At 45.7% G+C, this 22997-nt stretch overlaps 1 protein-coding gene across 1 annotated transcript in view; it reads left to right on the top strand.

The window, feature by feature from the left end:
- CDH4 (cadherin 4) overlaps positions 1-22997 on the top strand; it is a 676299-nt gene that overhangs the window by 452429 nt on the left and 200873 nt on the right. The window lies entirely within an intron of this gene.

The raw sequence follows: 22997 nt of genomic DNA, 5'->3' as shown, positions 1-22997 counted from the left end.
TATGGTGTGAGAATGTATGGATGGATGTGAGGAATATTGCAATAGGTGTATGATTCTGACACGGTATATATGTTGTATATAAAGTCTGTATTTTAGAAAATGAATGTGAATTTCAATTCTAAAAGGGGGCTCCGAAAAATTGATTATATTGTTTTGAAATTTAGAGAAATTCCAAAAAGATTGTAGAAAGATAAGAAGACAAATGATTTCAGATAGATACAAATAAAGGTTTTTAATTAAATTCAAACTTAAAGATTGGTGTTGCAAGGGCAATTTTTTCATTCATTGTTCCTTGAACTGATGGTCAAATAATAATGCAGTACTGGCATTTCGTTTTATTTATTCATATTTCGCCGTGGCCTTGCTGCGCTTTAGCCAAACCCTTTTTTTTTTCATGTAGACATTTTGGCCAGCCAGTTTTCAATATTAAGTGGGTATTGCCTTTTCTAATTTCAGCAGGTTACTTTGCCTCAATGCTGCCGTGTGTCGGTTAGGCCTGGGCAAAACACTACGCTACGCTCACGTCGTTTGAGCACTACACGAACGGCACGTAGCACAGTGCGAACACGCGTAGCGTAGTGCAGCAGTAATTTTTTGCTTGCTCACGTCCTCAACGTCAAGTTGGTGACCGCGAGCAAGCAAAATGACATCCTGCGGAGACTTTTTCCTCGTTCGCGATCAGCAACTACTGGTTCTCCCTGCCCTGGTGCTGGGTGTGGTATTCATTGGAATTCGAATACAAGTGTGTTTCATTAATAGGAATACTGTTATGTTCATGAATGTTTGGTTATTACATCTGCTAATAGTGGCGGAAGTCAGTGTTTTGTTATCAGTTGCAGGAGGGATTTTGCGCATCTGTATATAGTTGCTGTATACCTTATGTATAACATATACATTTTGTGGTAACCTCGCCAAAGTGTTGTGTCTCTTTCTTCCAGTGGAGCAAACAACTGCATTCTGCTATTAAAAGTCCTAACCCATGGGCCTGTTTGACTTGTTCAGCCGCCTTCCATTCCTGTACAGTGCACAACCTGAGAGCCAGGCCTGTTCTTCTAGTGTGTTCCATAATACATGAAGATGCACTGGCATAGAGAAGTCCATCCCGCCACCAGTGTCTCCATTGTGCCTGCTCCCACTTCTCCAAAAGCATCTGATAGCTCCTTCCCTAGTGAGGCACTTCACGATTACTCTCTCTCCCACTCCCCATTCACTCCTGTTTGGTCCCCAGCCACGCCACATACTTACACCCGCTCTCAGCTCCCACCAGTACTCTTCAGCTTCATTCCCTCCTCTCTGCATTCCCTTTGGGACCTCACTGCTCCCCACCTCCTTGGCCACTTCTAGGCCATCATCCTTCCCCCGGGTTACATGCCCTTCCACCTCCTGGGAGTGTCTCTTGATATAATACAAAGAGGATCATCATAGCCATAATTTGTCAAGTGTGCAAACCCAACAGTGCCCAGTATACCGTCTGCGTTGACCTCTCGTCACCTTGGCCAATCAGTTTTGGCATGTATAATTTACCAAGCATAAGTGCTTTATAAAAATAAGTGGAGTGCATTGGACGTGATGTGGTGTGTATAAAATGTTGGTGGTGATACCACGCAGTTATGATTAATGCATTTACGAATGTTACAGAGGTTTGATTGGTAGTCTCTCTTCTGAAATCTTTCCTCTGTCCATTATTTTCTTAAATTCCTTTGTTCATTGTTTGCTGGACAAATATTTATTATAGAATTGAGGAATAATATATTCGCATTAGAACAAGGCATAACCAGCTGGTTCAAAGTCGTGAAATAAGGCATAAGCTTTGTAGGACATGTTGTCCTTTAGACTATGTTTTACTTATAAGGACATATCAGCCTTATGTTGTAATCTGTTTTCATCTGTTGCTCTTCAAAACGTTTTCAAGAGTCAACATTGTCTATAACATCAGTTAAACAAAATACAGTCTTGGATTTTAGACTATTGACATATACCTAGAGGAGTAAAATCCGATTTTCCACAGGTGATCATAAGTAATTTGAAATGAAGGTATGTCTTCTATTTGGCAATGTCATGCCAGATATGCACCAAATGCTGTGAAGTCTAGCGGGTAGTTTAAGCTTGAACTTCCCGCCAGACATCTTTATGTATTTGCAATATACTTGATAAAGCTTACTTTGATCTTTCAACACGGTCTGCTGCTCCAAAGCCCTATGTCCAGAAGCAGGAGCCTGCCAGAGGCTGAAGCTGCATTAGCAAGACAGGAGCCCAAAGTGCAGTGGCGAACTCCCAGTGAACACAGAGGAAAGCTTCACGCACCAAAGAGAAACTTATGCAGGGGGCACGAGTAGACCAAGAGACAGCTGCAGTCTCACTCATTGAGCGTGAACCTCAGCCCTTGGCGCAGTTTCAACCATTGCTCGGGTGCCTGACTTCTAGCAGCACATCTTTTCTCACTCGAATCCTACACCTTGGTGTATGCTGTGTCTCACTGGGTCAAAGTCTTACCGCCATGCTACAGTCCTCTCGTTAATCGTGATTCTCAACTCTCGTTTCAAACATATTCTCGAGGGAACTATTTGGCAGTATTTAGTAGGATAGCCGTGTTCACTACCTCGTCATTAATAAACACAACATGCTTACTTCAAAGTCATTTTCCTGCTCAAGTGAGCATCTCTGACAAAGTATGGGCCTTCGAAAATAATAAACGTCACACATTTAGGAGTGATTTGACCTGAAATCACCTGTACGCACAGCAGTTGTTTGTAAAATACAACAATCTACTATTTAACACACCAGTATTAACCATATGAATCAAGGTTATTTTGTTTTCACATATATTCTTGTGTTGTTCTGATTATAACATCACCATCAGTGTTCTTTACATTTCAAAAGCCATGTTACAGAAAGAAATAACCCAGCAACTTAAAATCATAAGTATACGACTTAAACATTATATTCAATATTTGAACACAAAGTAAAAGAGCACATAAATAGAGATGTCTAAACACAATCCTTGGATTAGTCCATAGGCCAGCGAAATCACGATGACAGAGGCATTTTGTTCTTGATGTGGTGTAATTCCTTTTTATTAATTGTTTAGTAATACACATATGGGTTGTGAAAAACAGCCAACACGTTTCGCCCATTTGGGCTTCTTCAGGGCGTAGTCAAATCCAGGGATTCCCCATTCGGGAATAACCTGGTGTTAAAATGAAGCTCTATTTCAGAATGTACTCCAAATCTCAAAGTGTTTGTATTCCAAGCTTGTTCGTAAAGTTAGGATTCACATACCCATACCTATTGGTGCATATGTGTCACGCTGTAAAAACAAGGGCCCTGTGCGGCCGCCAAAACGTCACTTTCGAGTCCTGGTTGGAATACAGACGCTTTGAGATTTGGATGCCTCTGTCATCGTGATTTCACTGGCTTCTGGATTAATCCAAGGATTGTGTTTAGACGTCTCTATTTATATGCCTTTCTTACTTTGTGTTCAAATCTTTTATTAAGCACCACTAACGGTGGCTGGTTCTTATAGGTGGGTACGTTTAATGAGACCAAATAGGAAACAACATTGTAGTTTCTGCATATTGAATTTAACACAGGTAGTGGTGCGGCAGTCTAGATACCCTGCCACCGTGAATCAGTGTGTTTGAATTATATTCAATATGTTCATAGCTCATTCGGTTGTCAATCCGCACAGTGTCTTACGTTGCCCACCTTTTGCATTTCGGGACCAAATGTCCCTTCTTCAGGGAGCACTAGGGAGCAAAAAAATAGTTTTAAAAAGTTTTTTTAAAACGTCAGTGTCAACCAACTTACATGTCCAGGAAAACAACTTCCACAATATAACCACCAAGCCCTCATGCTTGGTGCGCCCTAAAAAGATCCAAGGTTTCATATGTAGCTATTTCCTACGAAAATTATGCCACATCTGTCCCCCTTCTGGTGGTCCTATGGTAAAACACCGACGGCTGGAACATCTGCCCAGTTCCCCGTCTCTTAGAACAGCTGTGCCACCCACCCTCTATCTCCTTGTTCTCATTGGCTGGTTAGTCTCCTACCAGATGCCCCCAGAGGCAGCATCAATTCTCCTGAGCTCGTCTTCCATTCCTGTTGCCAAAAATGCTCCTCCAACATAGGCACATTATTTTCCTTACTGTACAACTGCCTGAGAGCGCGGCCACGGTTGAGCGCGCGCTCTCCCTGCTGCCACAGCATCCCTCTTCTTACCCCGTTGGATGCCTGCTCGCTGCACCCATCCATGCGTCTCTCCTCAGGCTCTCCTATCCCCCTCCCCATGCTGCTCCCCACTTCCCTCCTCACCCTCCATCCCTCGTGGCTGCCTGCCATGCACCCCGAGGCAGGCTCCGCTCCCCAGGGCCTTTCCTTCCTCCTGCAGGATTATGACTTTCAGATCATTCTGCAAAACACCTTCGGTTTCGTGCTTCTCATTAAAACTATAAGTAGCATCCGCGCGCGCTCGGCGAGGGTCGTCCTGGCTGTTGTTCCAAGATGCAATTTCTGAATTGACGACACAGCATTTACTTACCTATTTGTGTTTTTTCTGTGGTTGGCGATGTTTGTGTGTGTGTTTTAGAGCTCGTCAAAGGTGCCAGAAGAGATCAGTGTGGGCGGTCCTCTTCTCCCATCAATATTTTCGCATTCCAAAGGCCGGTCACATATTATACAGGCCGCACGGGGCGTCGCCAGCCAAGAGGCATCAGATTTCCTCTCGAAACATTAAATATGACCTCTTTATCGGGGGTTGAATATTCTTATTTTACCAGTCACCAAATATCCTTGGATTGACCCAGTATATTAGGGCAGCAGGTGTAGTGGTAGATCTGTGAACGAATGCATTCCCTCAAGAGGTGTGTATTTGATTCTGTCCTCCAGGTTTGAATCTTGGTGGGTGCTTTTATGATAAAAGGAGTACCTTTGAGCTGGGTACCAATACATATCTGTTATCTGTCGATGGTAGCGAGAGCCGTCCTTGAGTTTAATGTACGCTCTACAATTTTTAAAAATTATTTATTGAAATTAAATTTAACATGTTAAGAAAGACATTGACGCAGGCCGTTTGCAAGACCAAAGTATCATGTGCAGACTTGCATGCAGTGCAACCTTACTTATACATGGGATTGAATGTGCTGCAGTCACAGTAAACATTGTGCAGAAATGTAAGGTGAGGACCAATCGCCAAGGTATCAAGTGGGGGCAGTTTGCAGTATCACCCCAGTCACAGCATCTCAGGGCAGCCTCAGGGCAGAGTGGGTTCCTGGTGCTCGCAGGAACACGTCCCACCCAGCCAGTCGGCGAAGCTCTGCTGATACGTTTATGTTATGTAAGACACAGAAGCACCTGTTACCACCGGTGTTAGCCGCATGGCTTCTCCGATGAGTTCACTGATGAAAGTGTGCATTGTAGTGCTGAATGGAGATAGGAATTGTGGGTGCTCACTTGGACACTCTGAATCTCTCACTGGATTCAGGGCGGAGGTCATTGGGTTACTTCATCAAAGATGCAACCAGCGTGAATGACATCTGGTCGCTCCCTTAGCCTTTCACTGGGAGTCTAAATACTTTTTAAACCCTGGTGAAAATGGAATTGATGAACATTTCAGTGGACTTGTTGCCCCTGGCTTCTACTAGATTCATCTGTAATAAGGGTGTTTGAACGTCTGCCATGTCATTCCCATTGCATCTTGGAACTAACTGTTGTTGTCTGTTAATGGGTACTGGTTTTAGTAGGTGTTCATATTTACACAGTGAACATTGCCAAATGGGCACCGAAGGCCACATTTACAAATCTGCATTTACACCTCATACATACTTATGATTAAGTTGGCCCCAAAGTTCCATGGAAATACCCGTTGCCTAAGAATCCTTCTTCTACCCGATCCACCACACTTGAAATTATTCTGATAACCAAACACTCAAGTATGGTCACACATTTAAATGAACGACCGCCGATTGGTTCCTCCTTCGTAGCTGCAGCATATTTTGGCCATAGTAAAAGGCTGCAGTGCTTAGAAGAACCCCAAGCGCCATTAGGAGGAAGACAAACTTTACAAAGGAGGAGGTACAAGCCATTGCTTCATTTGTGGTTGACCACTAAGGTAAACTTGACAGTGTTGTACCATAACTCAACTATTCCTCAATGTTGCAAAAGGCTCTGCTAGCTAAGCTATACTCTCACATTTATTCATGTTAGCTGGGAAATTTAAAGGACATATTGAGTTTTAAATATCATGCAACAAAAATATCATAGCAATAATTTTGACGTACGCAAGGAGGTTATTGCCCCGTACCAATCTCTGGGGAGGCCGACTCTGGAAGCTGAGATTCTAATAATAGGTGGAGGCATTTTCTCACGTGTACCCCTGCAGGAGTCCTTCAGTTCCCACAACACATACGTGAATTGTGACACCTGATATGCTTGTTGCTCGGGTGGTGTTTATATGCCCCGTGGATGGTATATTTTTCTAAGGGCACAGCACATACAGCACCCAAAGGATGTTTCTATCTGGATCTCCTTGTTGGCATGACATTCCCATGTAGTTTTCCAAATGATGCTCCGTCACCAGTCTGGGAAGGTCTAGGAAAAGCTCATTCAACTGTAACCACACTTGGTCATTGCTGGAGAGCAAAGGACTATTGAAAACAGCTGTTTGGCAGCTCAGTTCACAGGACTACCAGCAAAAAGTTCCCTTTTGCCTAGAGAAGTTGCCCTGTTTCTCATCAAATCCACATCTTATGGCCATACGTGGCTTCCCCATTTTATCTTGTATTGGGTGCGGTCTGCAAGTCGAATAGACCCCACTCAAGAAGTTAACGCTTTCCCTTTGCATGTACATTTGATATCTGCACCCGTACCTCTTTGTGGCGAAAGTCAGTAAAGTTCTGCCCTCCTCTTGATGGCCAGAGTTACGGATTTTGAGTAGGACACATCTTTTCACTGGCCCTGCTTCCTGCTAATGTCCTCCCAGTCTGAGGTAAATCCCGAGACCCTTGAGGCAGTAGTTAGTATTTGTCCGGACTTCTGTGAGAAGCTTCGCTACACCATCAAAGAGGAACACCCAACTATGAATAGAAATCTGGAAGGTGCTGTTTGTCCAAATAAAACCTTCAACTCTGGAGGAAGCCTTGCATCTGTGTGTGGCCCTGCAAGAAGATTAAACTTTTCTGCATGGGAGAAGGAGGGCAGATGAGCCCCTCAACCGGAGGGTAAAAGCCAATGCTAGTGAGCTACAGTTTGTGTGTACTATTTTTAAGGAAGTGACAAGGACCTTGCTGTCCAGATGGTCAGACATCTGCTGGCAAGAGCCTAGAGGGCTGAGAACCTGTTGAGGACATTTCAGGAATGCAAGCATGGTGGGCCTGCATCGCCCCCACCATACTCGCCCTGTCTTTTTAGAAATCGGGATCACCAGTTTTCCAGCTTAGGAGGGGAATAGGATTTTCCATTTTGCCTCTAACCTATGGCTAGTGTCCTGTTGCAGAGTCTGAATTTCTTGAAGGTGAAACTGTAGAGCCATGTCCCATGTTGTTCTATGAGATCACAGTTTAAAGAAACGCCAGTGGCTCGAACTGTAAATGCCATGCCTTCTAGACAAACCTAGTTGATCGCATTGGTTTCCCAGTTTCTGTGGGTACCCCCACTCTTCCCACCAGAAATATTCAATGGAAATAGTTCTCCATGAGATTTGTGTCTCTATAGCCAGCTGTCACTGGATGACCTGCCATTGGTGCTAGCCCAGACTCTTATTCAGCAGCTGGCTTGGACTAGGTCGATTTTTGGGAGCTGTAACAGTTCTTACCCCTGCCCTGGGTCTAGTCCTCGACCAAGTGATCCTAATGGCCCCCTTAACTGGACTTGATTTTGGAGATGTAGTTCCCTGAAACCTAAACATCAGGGATTTTTCTGATGGTGGGGCTCTTGGTTCACCGTTGCTTGGTGGGAATTGTATTGTTAAAAGAATATTTAGGCTTATTGACATTTGATACAACATCAGTGGCCTGAGCTCCAACCCACTGAGTTGACTTCCACAACACCAAGGGCCAACATGAGCAAGGGCCAAACATATAGCATACTTCAGTATTGGCACATTATGCTTGGCACCTCTGTGTCTACAGTTTAGGACTGTGAACAATGCCATGGGACGAAAATGAAACCCACAGGTACATGAGGGTAGTGCAGGACTTACAAACCGAACCAGTGGTATTAAAATGACCAATAACTATGCGCTTAGGACAATTGAAGATGATTTATACCTTAATAAAGGTCACCTGCAGGTCGGGTTATATATTGTAACGCCTCACCAGAAGCGGTGTTGTTTTTCCTTCAGCCTGTCTCATATGTGGCTTCCAATAGGCTAAGTACTTACAGCATGCCTATTTGACCTCAGACATAACCACATAAAGGACAAGACATAAAACCTTTTCCTTTTTTCAACAGCAAACAGAAAGGTCCAGGAATTCAACCACACTTCACCTCAACACAACTGGAATGACGCACATCACAAACATTCAAGACACTGTAAGAAAATGGGTAATTGGTTGAAGGATGTGAAAAACCATTTCAAATATTAATCGCAATCCTAGTCAGGGTGAGCCACAAATGTCTAAATAAACCTGTCCTTAACCATCTCTTAGCTTGGCACAAAAGCAGTCAGGCTTAACTTAGAGGTAAGGTGTAAAGTATTTATGCAGCACACAAACATTAATAAAGTGAAAACACAACGCAAGAAAAATCCCAACCCAGTTTATAAAAATATAGTAACATTTAATAAATAAAATGACACCACAACAGCAAAAATCCAATTAGTTGCACTGAAGGGATGAGTTTTTAATTTTCTAGGTAAAAATTAAGCCAAAAGTCGTGAAGTGCCAACTGTGTGTATCTGGTCGCACCACATCCGGACAAAATCACAAGTTCAGGTTGACAGCGATGGAGCGTGGAGTGGATACAGGACCAGGTTCGGCCTGCTGGATGCTTTACCTGATGACTTCGATCAGAGGCGTCACTAGGGTTGGTGTCACCCAGTGCGGTAACTCATGGTGTCACCCATGCAGTCCGCATCCATCAGTTGCTTGAGAGGAAAAACGCATTGATGCTGCTTAACTGCGTCGATACCAAATGGAACAAACATTGTCCTTGTTTGACAGCCACACTGTTTTAAATCTCTTAAGCTAAGGTTCACGAGAATGTGAGGACGGGTAAGCGAACTAAGGGCCAGAACAAAGCAGGAATGGAGATTCTTCGTTTCCAAAATTCAACCGGGGAACTTTGTCTTGTTCTGATTTTGCTTTGCATTCTGACACTTTGTGTTATAATGGACTATATGGAACTAGAAGTCTCAGAATGTAAAGCCAAAACTTGGACTGGTTTGGTACTCCAAGTGGGCCTGATAAATCTCTGATCCAGATCTCTGGGCTGGACCCATGCTGGGCTCAGAGGGGACGAAGGGTTTTCTATAACCCGAAATGCATTGGGACTTCTAAAACTAAGGATGACATGTTATTGGAATCGAATGGAGATGATTCAAATCTAGTGTTTGTTTAATTTTATTTTGAAAACAGACAGGAACAGTCTATATTGTTTTTTTGTACATGCCAACAATGCTTTAACATATGTGATTTGCATAATGTTATAACAGTAAAAACTGTAGATGAAATGATGAAATTATTGCCTTTGAGCGTTTCTCATGAATAGTACACTGTTATTTGAAAAATTGTGATTTAGACATTTTGTCTTTTGGCTGTGCATTCCCTCAACTGTGGGTTCTCCCACAGTCTCTTTGTTGGGCTCAGAGGGGTGGCATTTTTTAAAATTGTTTTTATGTAGCGCATACTACCCCTGAAGAGGCGTAGAATGTGAAGAATTGTGACATTGATGTGGAGTTTGACAGAAAGCTGGTCAGACCGGCTTTTTTCAATTGGCCATGTTTATTCTTTGCATCCTGGAAATTGTAGTCCTGATTTTAAAATGGGATAAATAGGTAAAAATCCTAACATGAAAATTGGGAAAAGATCTATTGGATGAACTACTCAAGCAAGCAGATGTGAAACTTGAGGACCCAGGAAGTGATATGAGTAGGGAACTGCGTATTTTATTGTACTTGGGATAGCTAAAAAGATTAATTAATGTGACCTTGTGTGCTGTAACTGGTGCTCGTGTAAAGTGCTCCAATAAGTTCGAGATGACATAAAAGTGCAAAAAAAAATGATTATATCCCTGGCGCAAACCCCCACCAAACTCTTGAGAGAAATGGGGGCTTTCTAGCAGTGACTGTTAGAGGACAAACCAACACAGGGAACAACATTAAAGCTACAACAAGACTCGCACGTTCCCCAGGCCTAGGTATATGCTTTGCATTCTGGGAACTGTAGTCTCATTTAGTCCATTTTAATCGGAAATATGGCAAATCCCATAAACAAAGAAATAAAACCTGGACTGGAGAGTCACTGTCTCACGCCGTTGGTTTTTGGTCTATGAGATAAAATAAAATAAGAAAAGCGGACATTTCGCTTTAATGGTTTTCTCACACAGTGTTTGCTGCTCATAAGATTCTGTCCTGCCAGCCTTCTAACTAAATAGCGAACGTCGTCATCCCCGTTCAGATGGTTTCTAAGACGAACAAAGCGGCACTGCAAACAAAGGGCAGCCCCAGCCACAAGGCGTCTCCTGTCAAGCCCCTTAAACCCTCCTGCTCTCTTCGCGTTAAATAGCTTTCAGCTGGAACACAGAGAGGGGCTCACTTTGTTTCAGTCAAGTTGGGATGCAGCGGGGGTCTCTTGCCGGGATTATTTGCACCATGCCTCAGCTATTAGCACGTCAGGGCTCCGCAGCCCCGCTTCTTAATTTTTGCCGGTCGGTGTCACCCCAACGGATGGTGTCACCCGGTGCGGTCTGCACCCCCCGCACCCCTCTAGTGACGCCACTGACTTCGATACGAGGACTACATAGCACAACTCTGCGGGGATCTGCGTTGCTTTGCATTGGATTTTATAAGGCTGTTAGTCGAGAGCTGTGTGGATCTGCATCATTCAGCTTAAGTGAACTCTTCGAAAAGCTGCCTGATGCTGCTCTCTGGGGATCTGCGTTGGATCCAGTGAGGCTTCCAGTCGGTATCTGCGCAGCGCTGCAGGGCTCTGCATAGCTCAGTATCAGTTCCAGTGAAGCCTTCGGTTATGAGCTGCACAGCTCTGCTTTGGATCAGGTTAGGCCTTCAGTTAAACAGGGAGATGTCCACTTAGGCTTCAGACTAGGGTCCAGGGCCTTGTGGACAGCACTTGTCGTCAATACTCACTCCCACAGAGGTCAGCAGAGGAGATCAGATCAGGTCCAGTTGGATCTGGTCAGCTGTAAAGCAGGAAAGGCCTCTGAAAGCTTTTTGTATTCCTGAAGCTCAAACAGGAGGTCAGACAACTAACCCTTGGAGTCACTCTGGGGTCCAAGGTTCAAGGCAAGCAGGTTCAATGATCCTTCAGGCAGCAAGGCAGTCCTTTTTCTAAATCTTCACAGGTGCAGGAGTGTCCTGTTTTCATGTTTTGGGATAGCATCAAACTCAGTGCCAGCCCGTGGGTGGGGGACAGCCTTTTGCCTAACTGCAAAACTGATTCAGGTCAGTTCCTCCCTTTCCCCTGTGTTTGGTTCCAGCCTGGCTAGTGAAACAAAGGGCAGGCAAGCCCAGGTGTGCGCTGCATTTGATAGTGACAGAGTAGTGCAGTACGCATTGGTACAGCCTCCAGGCTACATTTTGAAATGCAATTAGCTCAGAGGCGCACAGCTTCCTCTCCCCCAGCCATCCTGTCAAGAAGATACTCACCTCTCCATACCCAGGTCCTTTGTCCACTGTCTGGTAGGAAACCCACCACACCACAGGAGAGCCGTTAACAGTCAGGTCACAATGGTAGAAAGGCACATTTGACTTTGGCAGGAATATGCAAACTTTCTAAAAGTGGTATTTTCAAAATGGTACTTTAAAATCAGACTTGACCAACACGTTGGGTTTAAAATTCCTATTCCAGCGAGTCCTTGAATACTTTTTCTAGCTAGTCCCAAGCCGAAGTTATACCTTGTAAGATATTATAATATAACCTAGTGCTTTTCTATGGGAGAGCCAGCCTTGCCACAGTAAAAACAAGCATTTGCAATGCAACAGGTCTCGCATTTGCGAGAGTTTAAGCTATTTTTATTGTAAATGACAATGCCTTTTCTTCATCAGTTTTAAAACCCAACACATAATTAAAAGGCATTGTCATTTACAATCTGCGAGACCTAAAAACAACTTAGGAGATTTTTCACAGCCTAGACATCTAAAACTTAAGTCTACATGTACCATGCACCCTGCTTATGGACATTTAGGGCCTACCTTAGGGGTGACTTATACGTATTAAAAAGGAAGGGTTAGACCTGGCAAAGGGTTTATTTTGCTAGATCGAAATAGCAATTTTAAACTGCACTGCAGACTGCAATGGTAGGCCTGGGGCATGTTTTACAGTGCTACTGTAGTGGGGCGTAATGAGTGCAGCAGCCCGATTGTAGCAGTTGATTTACAGTTCCTAGGTCAGGCGCGCAACACCCATTGGACTCACCGGGCTTCAGCCCCCCCCCCCCCCCCTCCCCCGTCGTGTGTGGCAGCCCAGGATGAGACAGATCCCGGGCACACACACAGCCGCATCCAAATGTTTCACAGGTCTTTAAAAGACCATTTGAATGTTAATTAGGCCTTGCAGTTGTTTCACCCCCTTCTAAGAGTCCCTGCAGCTCCACTCTGCCTACTGATCAAAGGTTCAGCCCCCCCCCCCGAAATTTTTCTTAGCCCCCCCCGAATTTCGGCTCTCGTGCGCCTCTGTCCTAGGTACATGTAGTATCATCTACTAGGGACTTGTAAGTAAACATAATATGTCAATTAAGAGCATGCCAATCTACCTATGTTTAGAAGGAGGAGCAGAGGTAACGTTCCCAGAGTCCTCGGGCCAGGAAGAGAGGTATTCAGCAAATGGAAGGCAGAAGTCTGCGATGACCCTATAGAAAGGACCAGCAGAAAAGCATGCATGGAAATGTGATTAGTAATTCAGACGAAAAGTCCCAAAATGACCATTCATATACAATACAAGCAGTGGCAACACCACACGTAGGAGTACGGTAAAATGTGCTCATCCATAGGAAACTGGGAGCCATTACACATACACTCGGGCTCACCCGGTAAACACAAATCAACTTTCATGTCAACAAGGAGTGACCACACACAGAGGTAAAAAAGTCAACACAGTCACTAATGTACCCTCCACTGCCGTGATGCTGCACTCATCCGAACTCAAAATTGCGTCCGCGTGTATCCCTCTTTGCCCGGTGCAAGTACTGGGATCGTTTAGGTTTGGGCAAATCAGAAAACTCCGAAAAGTTCACACAATTCAGGAGGGACGTCTTCTGTAAATTCAAGATCCAGTATTGTCGAACACAATCTATTGTTTATCTCTATAGCGTGGCCCAAGTCATTACAGTGCCTTAAATTGGAAATTGTAAAGAAAGGGAAGTTATTAATTCCGACCTGGCCTAAGCCTTATCCTGCATCACCGAGTGCAGGGGAGACTCCGACATGATAACTTGTTATCTGAACATCTGGCAGAGCGCCTCGAACATATTGGCACAGGCATTGATGAGGTCTGGTGTGCAGCTCTGTGTCCTTGACATTCAAGTCTCATTTAAAATTCCCGTGAGTCCCTGGCGGCGGACTGTTCTCTACAGACGAGGCACCTGCGGCTCCCAGAGCTTGTGCTGAGGTGAACTGAAGTGCCCAGCCCCCCCCCCCCCCAAGAGAAGACAAGGACAATTTAATAATGGCGTAAATGGCCTTTGATGCTGCTCAATTAAATGTATTTGCCCCTTTTGTCTGAGCTACAACGCACCATGGTCACTCAAGTCATTAGCTTCTCATCTGATAAGGTACCGGGTCATTGTTATTTACTTTGCAGACCAACAATTAATTCTGTCCGCTGCCCTATTCAGAGAGGACTGGCACTGCTATACCAGTTGTTAAAGGCCCTGTAGCGATTAATAAAGAATCAGGTGACCTTTATTAACCCATATAGCCAGAGACAGATGGTATTAGAACATACACCCACTGAGAGGAGAATTTTATAAATTAATCTGGTGGAAACAAAGACTGCTATCCAGACTGTTCCCAAGTTTAGGTGTAAGGCAGCTCCTGTATAGAGCACCCTCAACACCAGCGACACTCTAGATATGCTCACCTCAAATGTCTGCTTTTCTATCACAGTTTTTAAGCATAGGATTTGCACAGTGCTATCCACGCAGAGATAGAAATGGACAAAGTCTTTTGACATTTGTACAGCAAAGTCTTTAAGCATAGAACTAGCAAAGTGCTATCCACGCCGAGCTGTAAAATGACAAAAGCCATTTATCACTCCAGGCACAGTATTACAGCTTTGACTTGGTCAAATACCATCCAAGCCAACCTGAAATGAAAAAAGCAACCCCTGACACGTGTTTCACTGTCATTACAGCTCTTCAGAGAGGTTTAGCTTTGTCCAGACACAAGGGAGCACCCAGTATAAGTCAAAACAATACCCTTGCAGGCCTAGAGTGACGCATAAATTATGCAAAAAGGAAGGATAGAACTCTAGGTAGTTCCCTAGTTTAGGTGGAAGGCAGCTCCAGTATAGCGCACCCTCAACACCAGCGACACTCTAGATATGCTTATCTCAAATGTCTGTTTTTCTATCAAAGTTTTTAAGGATAGGATTAGGACAGTTTAACTTTAACTCAGTTTTTTCTCCTAAGAAGAAAATGTTATAGTTGTGTCTGATTGGGCTTCACTCTCCGTAAAAGCAGGAGGACGAGATGGACAGCTATCTGTGAATCAGTGACAGCTTAAGAAGAGGGTGAGGGACTTCCAGGATAGAAAAGAGACCTTTGTTTCACCCAGTCAGTCACAATAGAGGCTGTTTCAGCCCCTGCTGCACTCCACATTTCTCCATAGGGCAACAGTGGGTCATTGACAGCTATAGCCAGGGATTGCTCTCTTTATGTACATGTAATATTAGATATAGCATGCTAAGAAAGTATTGCGATTGGCTGGCCTGGTTCCAACTTTCTAATCTGGATTCTAATGGATCTTCAGTAAGAGGATCTGTAGGTCAGTGTCAACACTGACATACAACAAGAGGATGGCCCAGTGGCTTAACTCTTGACCATACTGTTTCAGAACCGGAATTTCGAAACTGCTCCACCAGAGGCTACAAACTTTATAAGGAATGCCTCCTTACTTGTGCATTATTGATTGCGTTTATAAATAACCCGAGTTTAGCTGCCAATGAGCGGAAAGAAGCCCAACAGCGCGTGCCCTCCTTACCCGGGGGACAACCGCCAGGTGATGTCCCATCGAGCAGAGATGGCAGGTGGGAGTGTAAGAAGAGAGCAGGCTGGCTAGGATGCCAGGGGAGGAAGAATTCAAGATCCTGAAAGCAATGCAGGGGACTTAAACTCCACACTTACAGCCACCGGCAGCCAATGTAACCGGCTAATAGCCCTGGAGGTGGGGCAGAATCTAGGCATGCCAAGAATAGTTCTGGCAACTGCATTTTGGACCCTCTGCAGTCTCATTATCTCCGTCTTCTTAGCCCCCAAGTAGAGCGAGCTGGTGTAGCCCAGTCTCAACAGAACGGATGTCTGGAGAATCACCTGCCTGATGGATGGATCAAAGAAACCCAACAGCGGTTTGAGCTTGCGTAGAATACCAAAACACGTATTGAAGGTCTGAAAGTTAAGAGCCAAGTCGACCCAAACACCTAGATTTTTCACCACCTGTTTGCACAACCCAAGTTAGTAGGCCACCAACCAAGAACATTTTTTTTAGCAACTCTCTTACTTCAGGAAATTCATGAGAAATTCACACCTAAGCAGAAACAACACATAACAGATCAGAGGAAATGCTTTGTGATTCGGACTTAGAAATTCAGGAGTAATGCACACCTACACCAGGATTAAGACATAACTACTCATCGAAAAAGCTCTGTATGTGGGCCCCTGGGGTACATCTAAAATCCGAGAGTATGTTTAGCACTTCCATCACGTCAGCCACAATTCAAGGGTCTGGTTAGACATATTCCTGCTGTAGAACGAAAAAGGAGAAGGGGGATAGCTGTCTGACCTCTAAAGCAACAGGCGGGTTCACGGATCGGACCAACGCACTGATTGAGGTCCTCATGGGTTTATTTATGAATATAAATGAAACTTCAATCAGGGATTGACCCAATGCATGACCAGATGACAGCGGGGAAAATAAAAAAAAGGAAAACAGAATGTGATGAGAAAAATACTTGAATTAATCTCTGCCACTGTTCATTATCTGACCTCAGTGTATCTTTTTTTCTTCTGCTTACCAAGCTTCCTCAGACAGGAAGAGCTGTGTGTAAAGCCGCCTTGATGCTGCTCAAATAGGAAAGGTCCTGTCTGAACTGTCAGTACAGACACTCTCTGGATGGCAACACAAGCGATACCAAACCTGTTTCGGCCTACTTAGGCCTCATCAGTGAGGTATAGCACGAGTCCTGTGGCACAGTGAGGACAAGACCCACGCTTTGGGTTGAGCTGTTCTCATGAGAAGCAGGGGCAGTATTGAATTTACTTGAATAAGGGAGGCCTTAGTCTAAAGTGGCACAGGGGATAAAAATAAAATGGTTTGGAATGCTACCCAGAGTGATTGTTGAGGTTTTCGACTATTTTCAATCATTCTTCTCATTACCTTTTGCGTATATGTTGTAAAGCTGAAATGTGGGTCTTTGCTCAGTGTGCCGTAGGATCCAAGCTATACCTCTCTGAGGAGGACTAACAAGGTTGAAACCTGTCAGAAAGGGTCCTCAGCTGGCAGTTCAGGGTGGCCTGTTCCCTTTTGTGGCAGGAGCAGTACTGATTTATAGTATGTTTTTGTTTGGAGATGCACATTGGGGAATAAAAAACCAGAGTGATTGACAGTGGGTAGACTATTTGGAAGCATTCCCCCATCACCTTGTGTGCTTCGTTGAAGGCGAATTGGCGGTGAGGGAGGGCAGGAACTGTGCTGCCCCTGCTTTCAACTTAAATAACTTTGCTCTGTCCAAACAAAGATACTAAATAGATTCTTGGCATGCAGCGCATGTGTCTAGATGTCTGAGCTGAGCAATGCTCATGCTGCGGACGCTGCAGGCTGAGAACATCCTGGCTTTAGCCTGGGGCACCAAAGAAGGGCTCCATCTTCAACATCTTCTGCTCCACATGACCAAGAGCATCTGTAGTCTGTATCTTCTTTAGCAACAAATTAATTGCAGAGGGATTAAAAAGCAGTGGAAGCCTTTACTATTATCAGGGAGGTGGCACAAAAGCATACATAAACAATCACTCACACATTCACACACCCACACTCCCACACTTCCATTCACTACACTAACTCCTATATATTCATGCATGCATGCACCAAACATTAAAAATCAAACCATACTTACCTGCACAGCTCAGCTCGGAGATCCCATGAGGGTTGGGCCTGCTGCCTGAATTCAGATTATTTTTCCATCAAGTAGGAGGATGTCTTAGAGGATGACAGGGTTCAATCCATATGGGACCTGTCGCCGCACTATGTCCGTTACTGACCCTCACCTCGTCTACCTCTGGTGTCTCGAGTGCCACTACGATCCGAAGTCATGCTCAAACTGTCAGGCTTTGGCTCCGAAGACCTTGCGGGAACGGGCGTTGAAGCTGCTTGCGGCCCGCATTCGACACAGTCCAAGACTCCGCGGAGGTCCCAGTCCCGATCGAGGAAGAAGAGGTCGCGGGACCGCTCCTGGAGCCCAAAGTCCTCTTCGTCCCGATCAAGGTTGTTGGGACACTTGGGGAAGAGGCACCAGAAGTAGAAGAAGTCCAAGCAGACTTCATCTTCACCTTGAATGTCATCTGTCGGCAAAGGAGGTAGGGAGCACCAACACTCTAGAAACGGTTTTGCGGAGCCGGAGTCAGGGTCAACTTTGTGCCTCCCTCTCTTTCCGGGAGCCGGAGCGACCCCCGCTCAAACCAAAGAATTCTACGAGGCCATGTGCTGTGTTTTCAAGTGGGCCGGCCCCTCTGGTGAGCCCTCGGGCCCCACGTGGTCGGATGGGGCCACCACATCGAACTGAACACCGTCGGCTCTGGTCTCAGCGCCGGTGGGGCCTGAAAGGTCCAATCGCAGATCTCGGTCGACGCCGGTCATGCCACTACGACCTCCCTGGCGTCGGACCCAAAGTTGGTGCCACCAGTGCTCATCAGCACCACCAGCCTCATCTTTATCTCTGACGACACGGAGTCGAAACGACGTCACTCGATGCCAATTCCAGCGCTGATTGAACCTGGGAGTTCTACGTTGTCGCCTGAGCACTTTGAGGATGTGTTAGGCTCGGGAGAGGAATGGGAGGGGTCTGTGGAGCCTTTGGAACACCAGGATGACTCTGCGAGTGATTGGACTGGTATCGGGAACTTGGAGAGGCTAGTGGACTGGATACTTCTCTAGACACTGGCATGCTCTCTGCCAACTGTGGATACGGAAGAGGGGTCATCTTATGCCATTGTGGTCAAAAGAGCAGCTGAGATCCTTCGACTGGAGTTGCCCTCCATGGAGGTCAGGACTAATCACCTGACTGAAGTGCTTCAGCCTCAGAACCCCTTTTTTCCTTTAAGGAAACACTTACTGATATCCTACTAGGCACATGGTCCAAACCTAGCACAGGGGTTCCTGTGAATAGGACAATTGCACGCCTCCATCAACCAGCTCCAAGCGACCCAAAGCTCCTCGCCAACACCGCCTCCATGGAAAGTTTGGTGTTTTCTTCCAGCCTGGCATTGCAGTTGTTGAATACTGCATGCTTATTGGGCCGTTTCTCCCATTCCGTTTGGGAGACGGTTGTGAAAGTGTTGACACAAGTCCTGGAAAAAGACCTCGGCTGTGCTCGCTCAGGCAGATAAGGATGGGAGAGATGCCGCAAAATTCATAAGGTGTGGCCTTGATACGACAGATTCGCTGGGCAGATGATTTTCCAGAACAGTGGCCTTGAGGTGCCACACCTAGCTTAGGACAACTGGATTCTCCGGTGATGTCCAGGCTAATTTGATGGACATGCCCTTTAATGGAACCTGCCATTTTGGGGAAAAGGCAGATTCGGCCTTAGTGAGGTTCAAGGACTCTCAAACTACGTCCAGATCCATGGGCCTCTCTTTTACTCCACGTGGCTTTTCTACCTTTTGCCCCTTTCGTGCCAACGGAAGGAGTTTCTAGCCACATCAGCCCTATCCCAGCCACCATCATGCGCTGCTTCTCAAGCCATTCGGGGACATGGACGCGGTTTATTCCGGCATAGGAATAGAAGCCAGAAGTCGTCGGCCACCTTGCCCTTAGCAGCCCCAACCGCAGCCTCCAAGCACTCTTAGTCTGACTCTGCAAGACCACACCACTCCAGGTGGCTTGGCTGGAGAATCCATCATCATCTCCCCCACTGGGGGTCCATACCTCGGACAAGTGGGTCTTGCAGATCATTCGGGAGGGCGATTCTCTGCCTTTCCTTTCTTTTCCTCCTCCACTTCTGCCAAATCAGGAACGGCTGAAGGAGGATCATTTAAAATTGCCCAGGAGGAAGTTAAAGGTCTCTTGGCCAAGAGGGCTATAGAAAGGGTCCTGGTTTCAGAAATAAGCCGTGGCTGTTATTACTGCCACTTTCTGATTCCGAAGAAGGACAAAGGTTTGCGGCCCATTTTAGATCTTCGGTCCGTCAATCTCTTCATCAAGAAGAAGAAATACAAAATGGTCACTTTAGCTCAGATCTTGTCTGCCCTAGACCAAGAAGACTGGATTGTAGCGTTGGGCCTGCAGGATGCGCATTTTCACATCCCCATCCTGGCGGGCCACAGATGTTACCTGCGGTTCAAGGTAGGCCTAGAGTGTAGGAAGCTGGCTCTGCATATACTATACCAAAAGGAGGTTTAGTGTGCACATAGTCCAGTGGAACCCCAAAGGTAGGCAGAGATAAAGGTAGATAGCACCTTACACTCTATTTGTGGTAGTGTGGGCGAGCAGTGAGGCTTTATCAGAGGGTAGTGTTAAGCATTTGTTGTACACACTTAGTCAGCAAATGATGTCACACACTCAAAGACTGAACTCAGACTAATTTGATTTGTATAAAAATATTATTTAATTATTTTATTTCTAGAACCAAGCCAAGCCTGGTGCAGTTAAGTGAAATAAATACTTAGCAATTCTCCAGTATTAGGGGTGTCTTTCATAGATTCACATGCTTGAATATTCCCCGTCGTCGAAGTGGGAGTCCCACGGTAAATAAAATAGCAATAATGCTAATAAATATATATATATATAAATATATAAAGTATCATATAAGTAGTAAAACAGATAAAATATGTACTGAAAAACCTTTACAAAGGTTACTACATAGGAATGCATTAGAGAGAAAAAACTCATTTGCAACATATCAGTGTCATTATGTTAGTCCAAACTGCAGCCAATCAGGCTCAAGCACCCTCTAGAACCTTCTCCTCAGAAGCTCAAGCCCTTAGATTTTCTACCGCACGTCGTGTGAAGGGAGTCTCCCTGAGCTCTGCTCAGTTCTTTTCCACTTACGCCAGGGATGGTTAAAATCTACTTCTTTCAGGCAAGAGGTCCAGTCAATGATAATTGACATGCCGTATGATGGCGAATCTTTGTTCGGTTCCCAAATCGATGCTTCTTTGGAAACCATAAAGAAGGATACCGACACGGCGAAGTCGCTTGGATCCTTACAATTTAAGAAACAGCCCTTTCGTGCAGCACGGGGGCGGGGCACCTCGTCCAATTTTACCAGAGGAGGACAGACACAGTACCGCCAGTACAATCAGGGAAACCAACGGTACTCAAGTCAACAATCTGCTCGTCAACAACAATCCAGACCCTATAGAGGGAAGTCCAATTATAGAGGTGCCAACAACGCCAACAAACGACAATGACTTGCCAGTTCAACAGGATGTTGGAGGTCGAATCTCGCAGTTCTACTCTCAGTGGTCTCAAATAACATCGGACCAATGGGTGTTGGACATTGTGCGAAAGGGTCACGCCTTGGAATTCACAGAGTTTCCTCCTCCATCTCCACCTTCGGGTCCGCCACCTCCCCATCTAGAAGAACTACAACATCAAGTTCAACTATTATTAACGAAGGGTGCAGTCGAAGTGGTTCCTGTATCACAGCGGGAGAAAGGCTTCTATTCAAGGTTTTTCCTCATTCTAAAGAAGACGGGGGAGTGGCGTCCCATTATGGATCTGAGGTATCTCAACCTCTTTCTGAAACAACAGTCCTTCCGCATGTTAACATTGTCAGAAGTCTTGCGGTTTCTCTGCAGCGGCGATTTTTTGACGACAATAGACCTGCAGGACGCCTATTTTCATGTACCAATCATTCCTCAACATCGAAAGTACTTGAGGTTCAAAGTAGGACACAATCACTATCAGTTCAAAGTCCTACCGTTTGGCCTCAGATCAGCTCCTCGTGTGTTCACGAAGGGTCTGGCTCCGGTCATGGCTTACCTGCGTCTTCAGGGAGTCCAAATATTTCCTTACCTGGACGATTGTCTTTTGAAATCCCAATCCGCAAGTCAGCTGCATCACGACACACGTTTGTGTCTCACCCTCTTCAATTCTCTAGGGTTGACCATCAATGTAAAGAAGTCACATTTCACACCTCTACGAAGCAGGACATTCCTCGGGGCTGTTATAGACACGGACGTGTCAAAAGCGTTCATCTCCGTCGAGCGGAGACAGAAGATAGTCCATCTGGTCTCCACCATCAGATCAAGAAAGTCAGTTTCAGTGCGAATGTTAAAATCATTTCTGGGCATGGCATCATCTTGTATCGCACTGATCCCGAATTGCAGATTACGTACCCGTCCTATTCAGGAGGAATTGGACCTACAATGGCGACAGGTGTCGGGGTCGTTCAACGACCAAGTGACAGTCACAGCTGGCATGAAGACCAGTCTACTCTGGTGGGAGCGACGGACCAATCTGAACCAAGGGGTCTCTTTCCTTACCCAGACTCCAGATCTGACATTGACCACGGATGCGTCCATGGACGGATGGGGAGCCCATCTCCTGGACCTTTCCATCAAAGGAAAGTGGACGGCGACTCAGAAAACCTGGCATATCAACAGGCTGGAATTGCTGGCGATCTTCCTAGCGCTGAAGGCCTTCTTACCAGTGGTGCACGGAGAATCGGTGCTGGTTCAAACAGACAACACCACCAGCATGCACTACATGAACAAACAGGGAGGCACAAAATCTCAGCCCCTGTCTTGTCTTGCCCAAAGGATTTGGGAATGGGCACTTTGTCACCACATTTCTTTGACAGCAGTCCATTTGCCGGGAGCGTCAAACATACTGGCAGATTCCCTAAGCAGGTCTGCGTCATCCACTCACGAATGGGAGTTACACCAGCCGACTCTGGACCTCGTGTTCCACCAATGGGGTCATCCCAAGATGGACCTCTTTGCAACGCCAGTGAATCGGAAATGCCAGACTTTCGCCAGTTGGCATCCACATCCGGAATCCAGCGGCAATGCCCTACTCATGGATTGGACCGGCCTATTTGCCTATGCGTTTCCACCACTCCCATTGGTGCCAAGAACGTTGTGGAAGATGCGCAGGCAACCCTGCCGCTTGATTTTAATCGCCCCACGTTGGCCCAGACAGGCGTGGTTTTCAGAACTCCTTCTAATGTCCCAATGCAAACCAATTCGCCTCCATCCACGTCCGGACCTTCTGACAATGGACGGCGGACAAGTTTGTCACCCAGACCCGTCAACGCTTCAATTGTGGGCATGGAACCTGAATTCATTGAATTTGCCTCTTTAAGTATACCTCAGGACTGTAGAGACATTCTAGCGTCAGCTAGAGCTCCATCAACAATCAAAACATATAGGTTAAAGTGGAAACGCTTCTG

The sequence above is a fragment of the Lissotriton vulgaris genome, chromosome 7, assembly GCF_964263255.1.
Source record: "Lissotriton vulgaris chromosome 7, aLisVul1.2, whole genome shotgun sequence".
Lineage (NCBI taxonomy): Eukaryota > Metazoa > Chordata > Amphibia > Caudata > Salamandridae > Lissotriton > Lissotriton vulgaris.
Note: the sequence above shows the minus strand (reverse complement) of the source record. Positions and strands in the feature narration are given on the sequence as shown.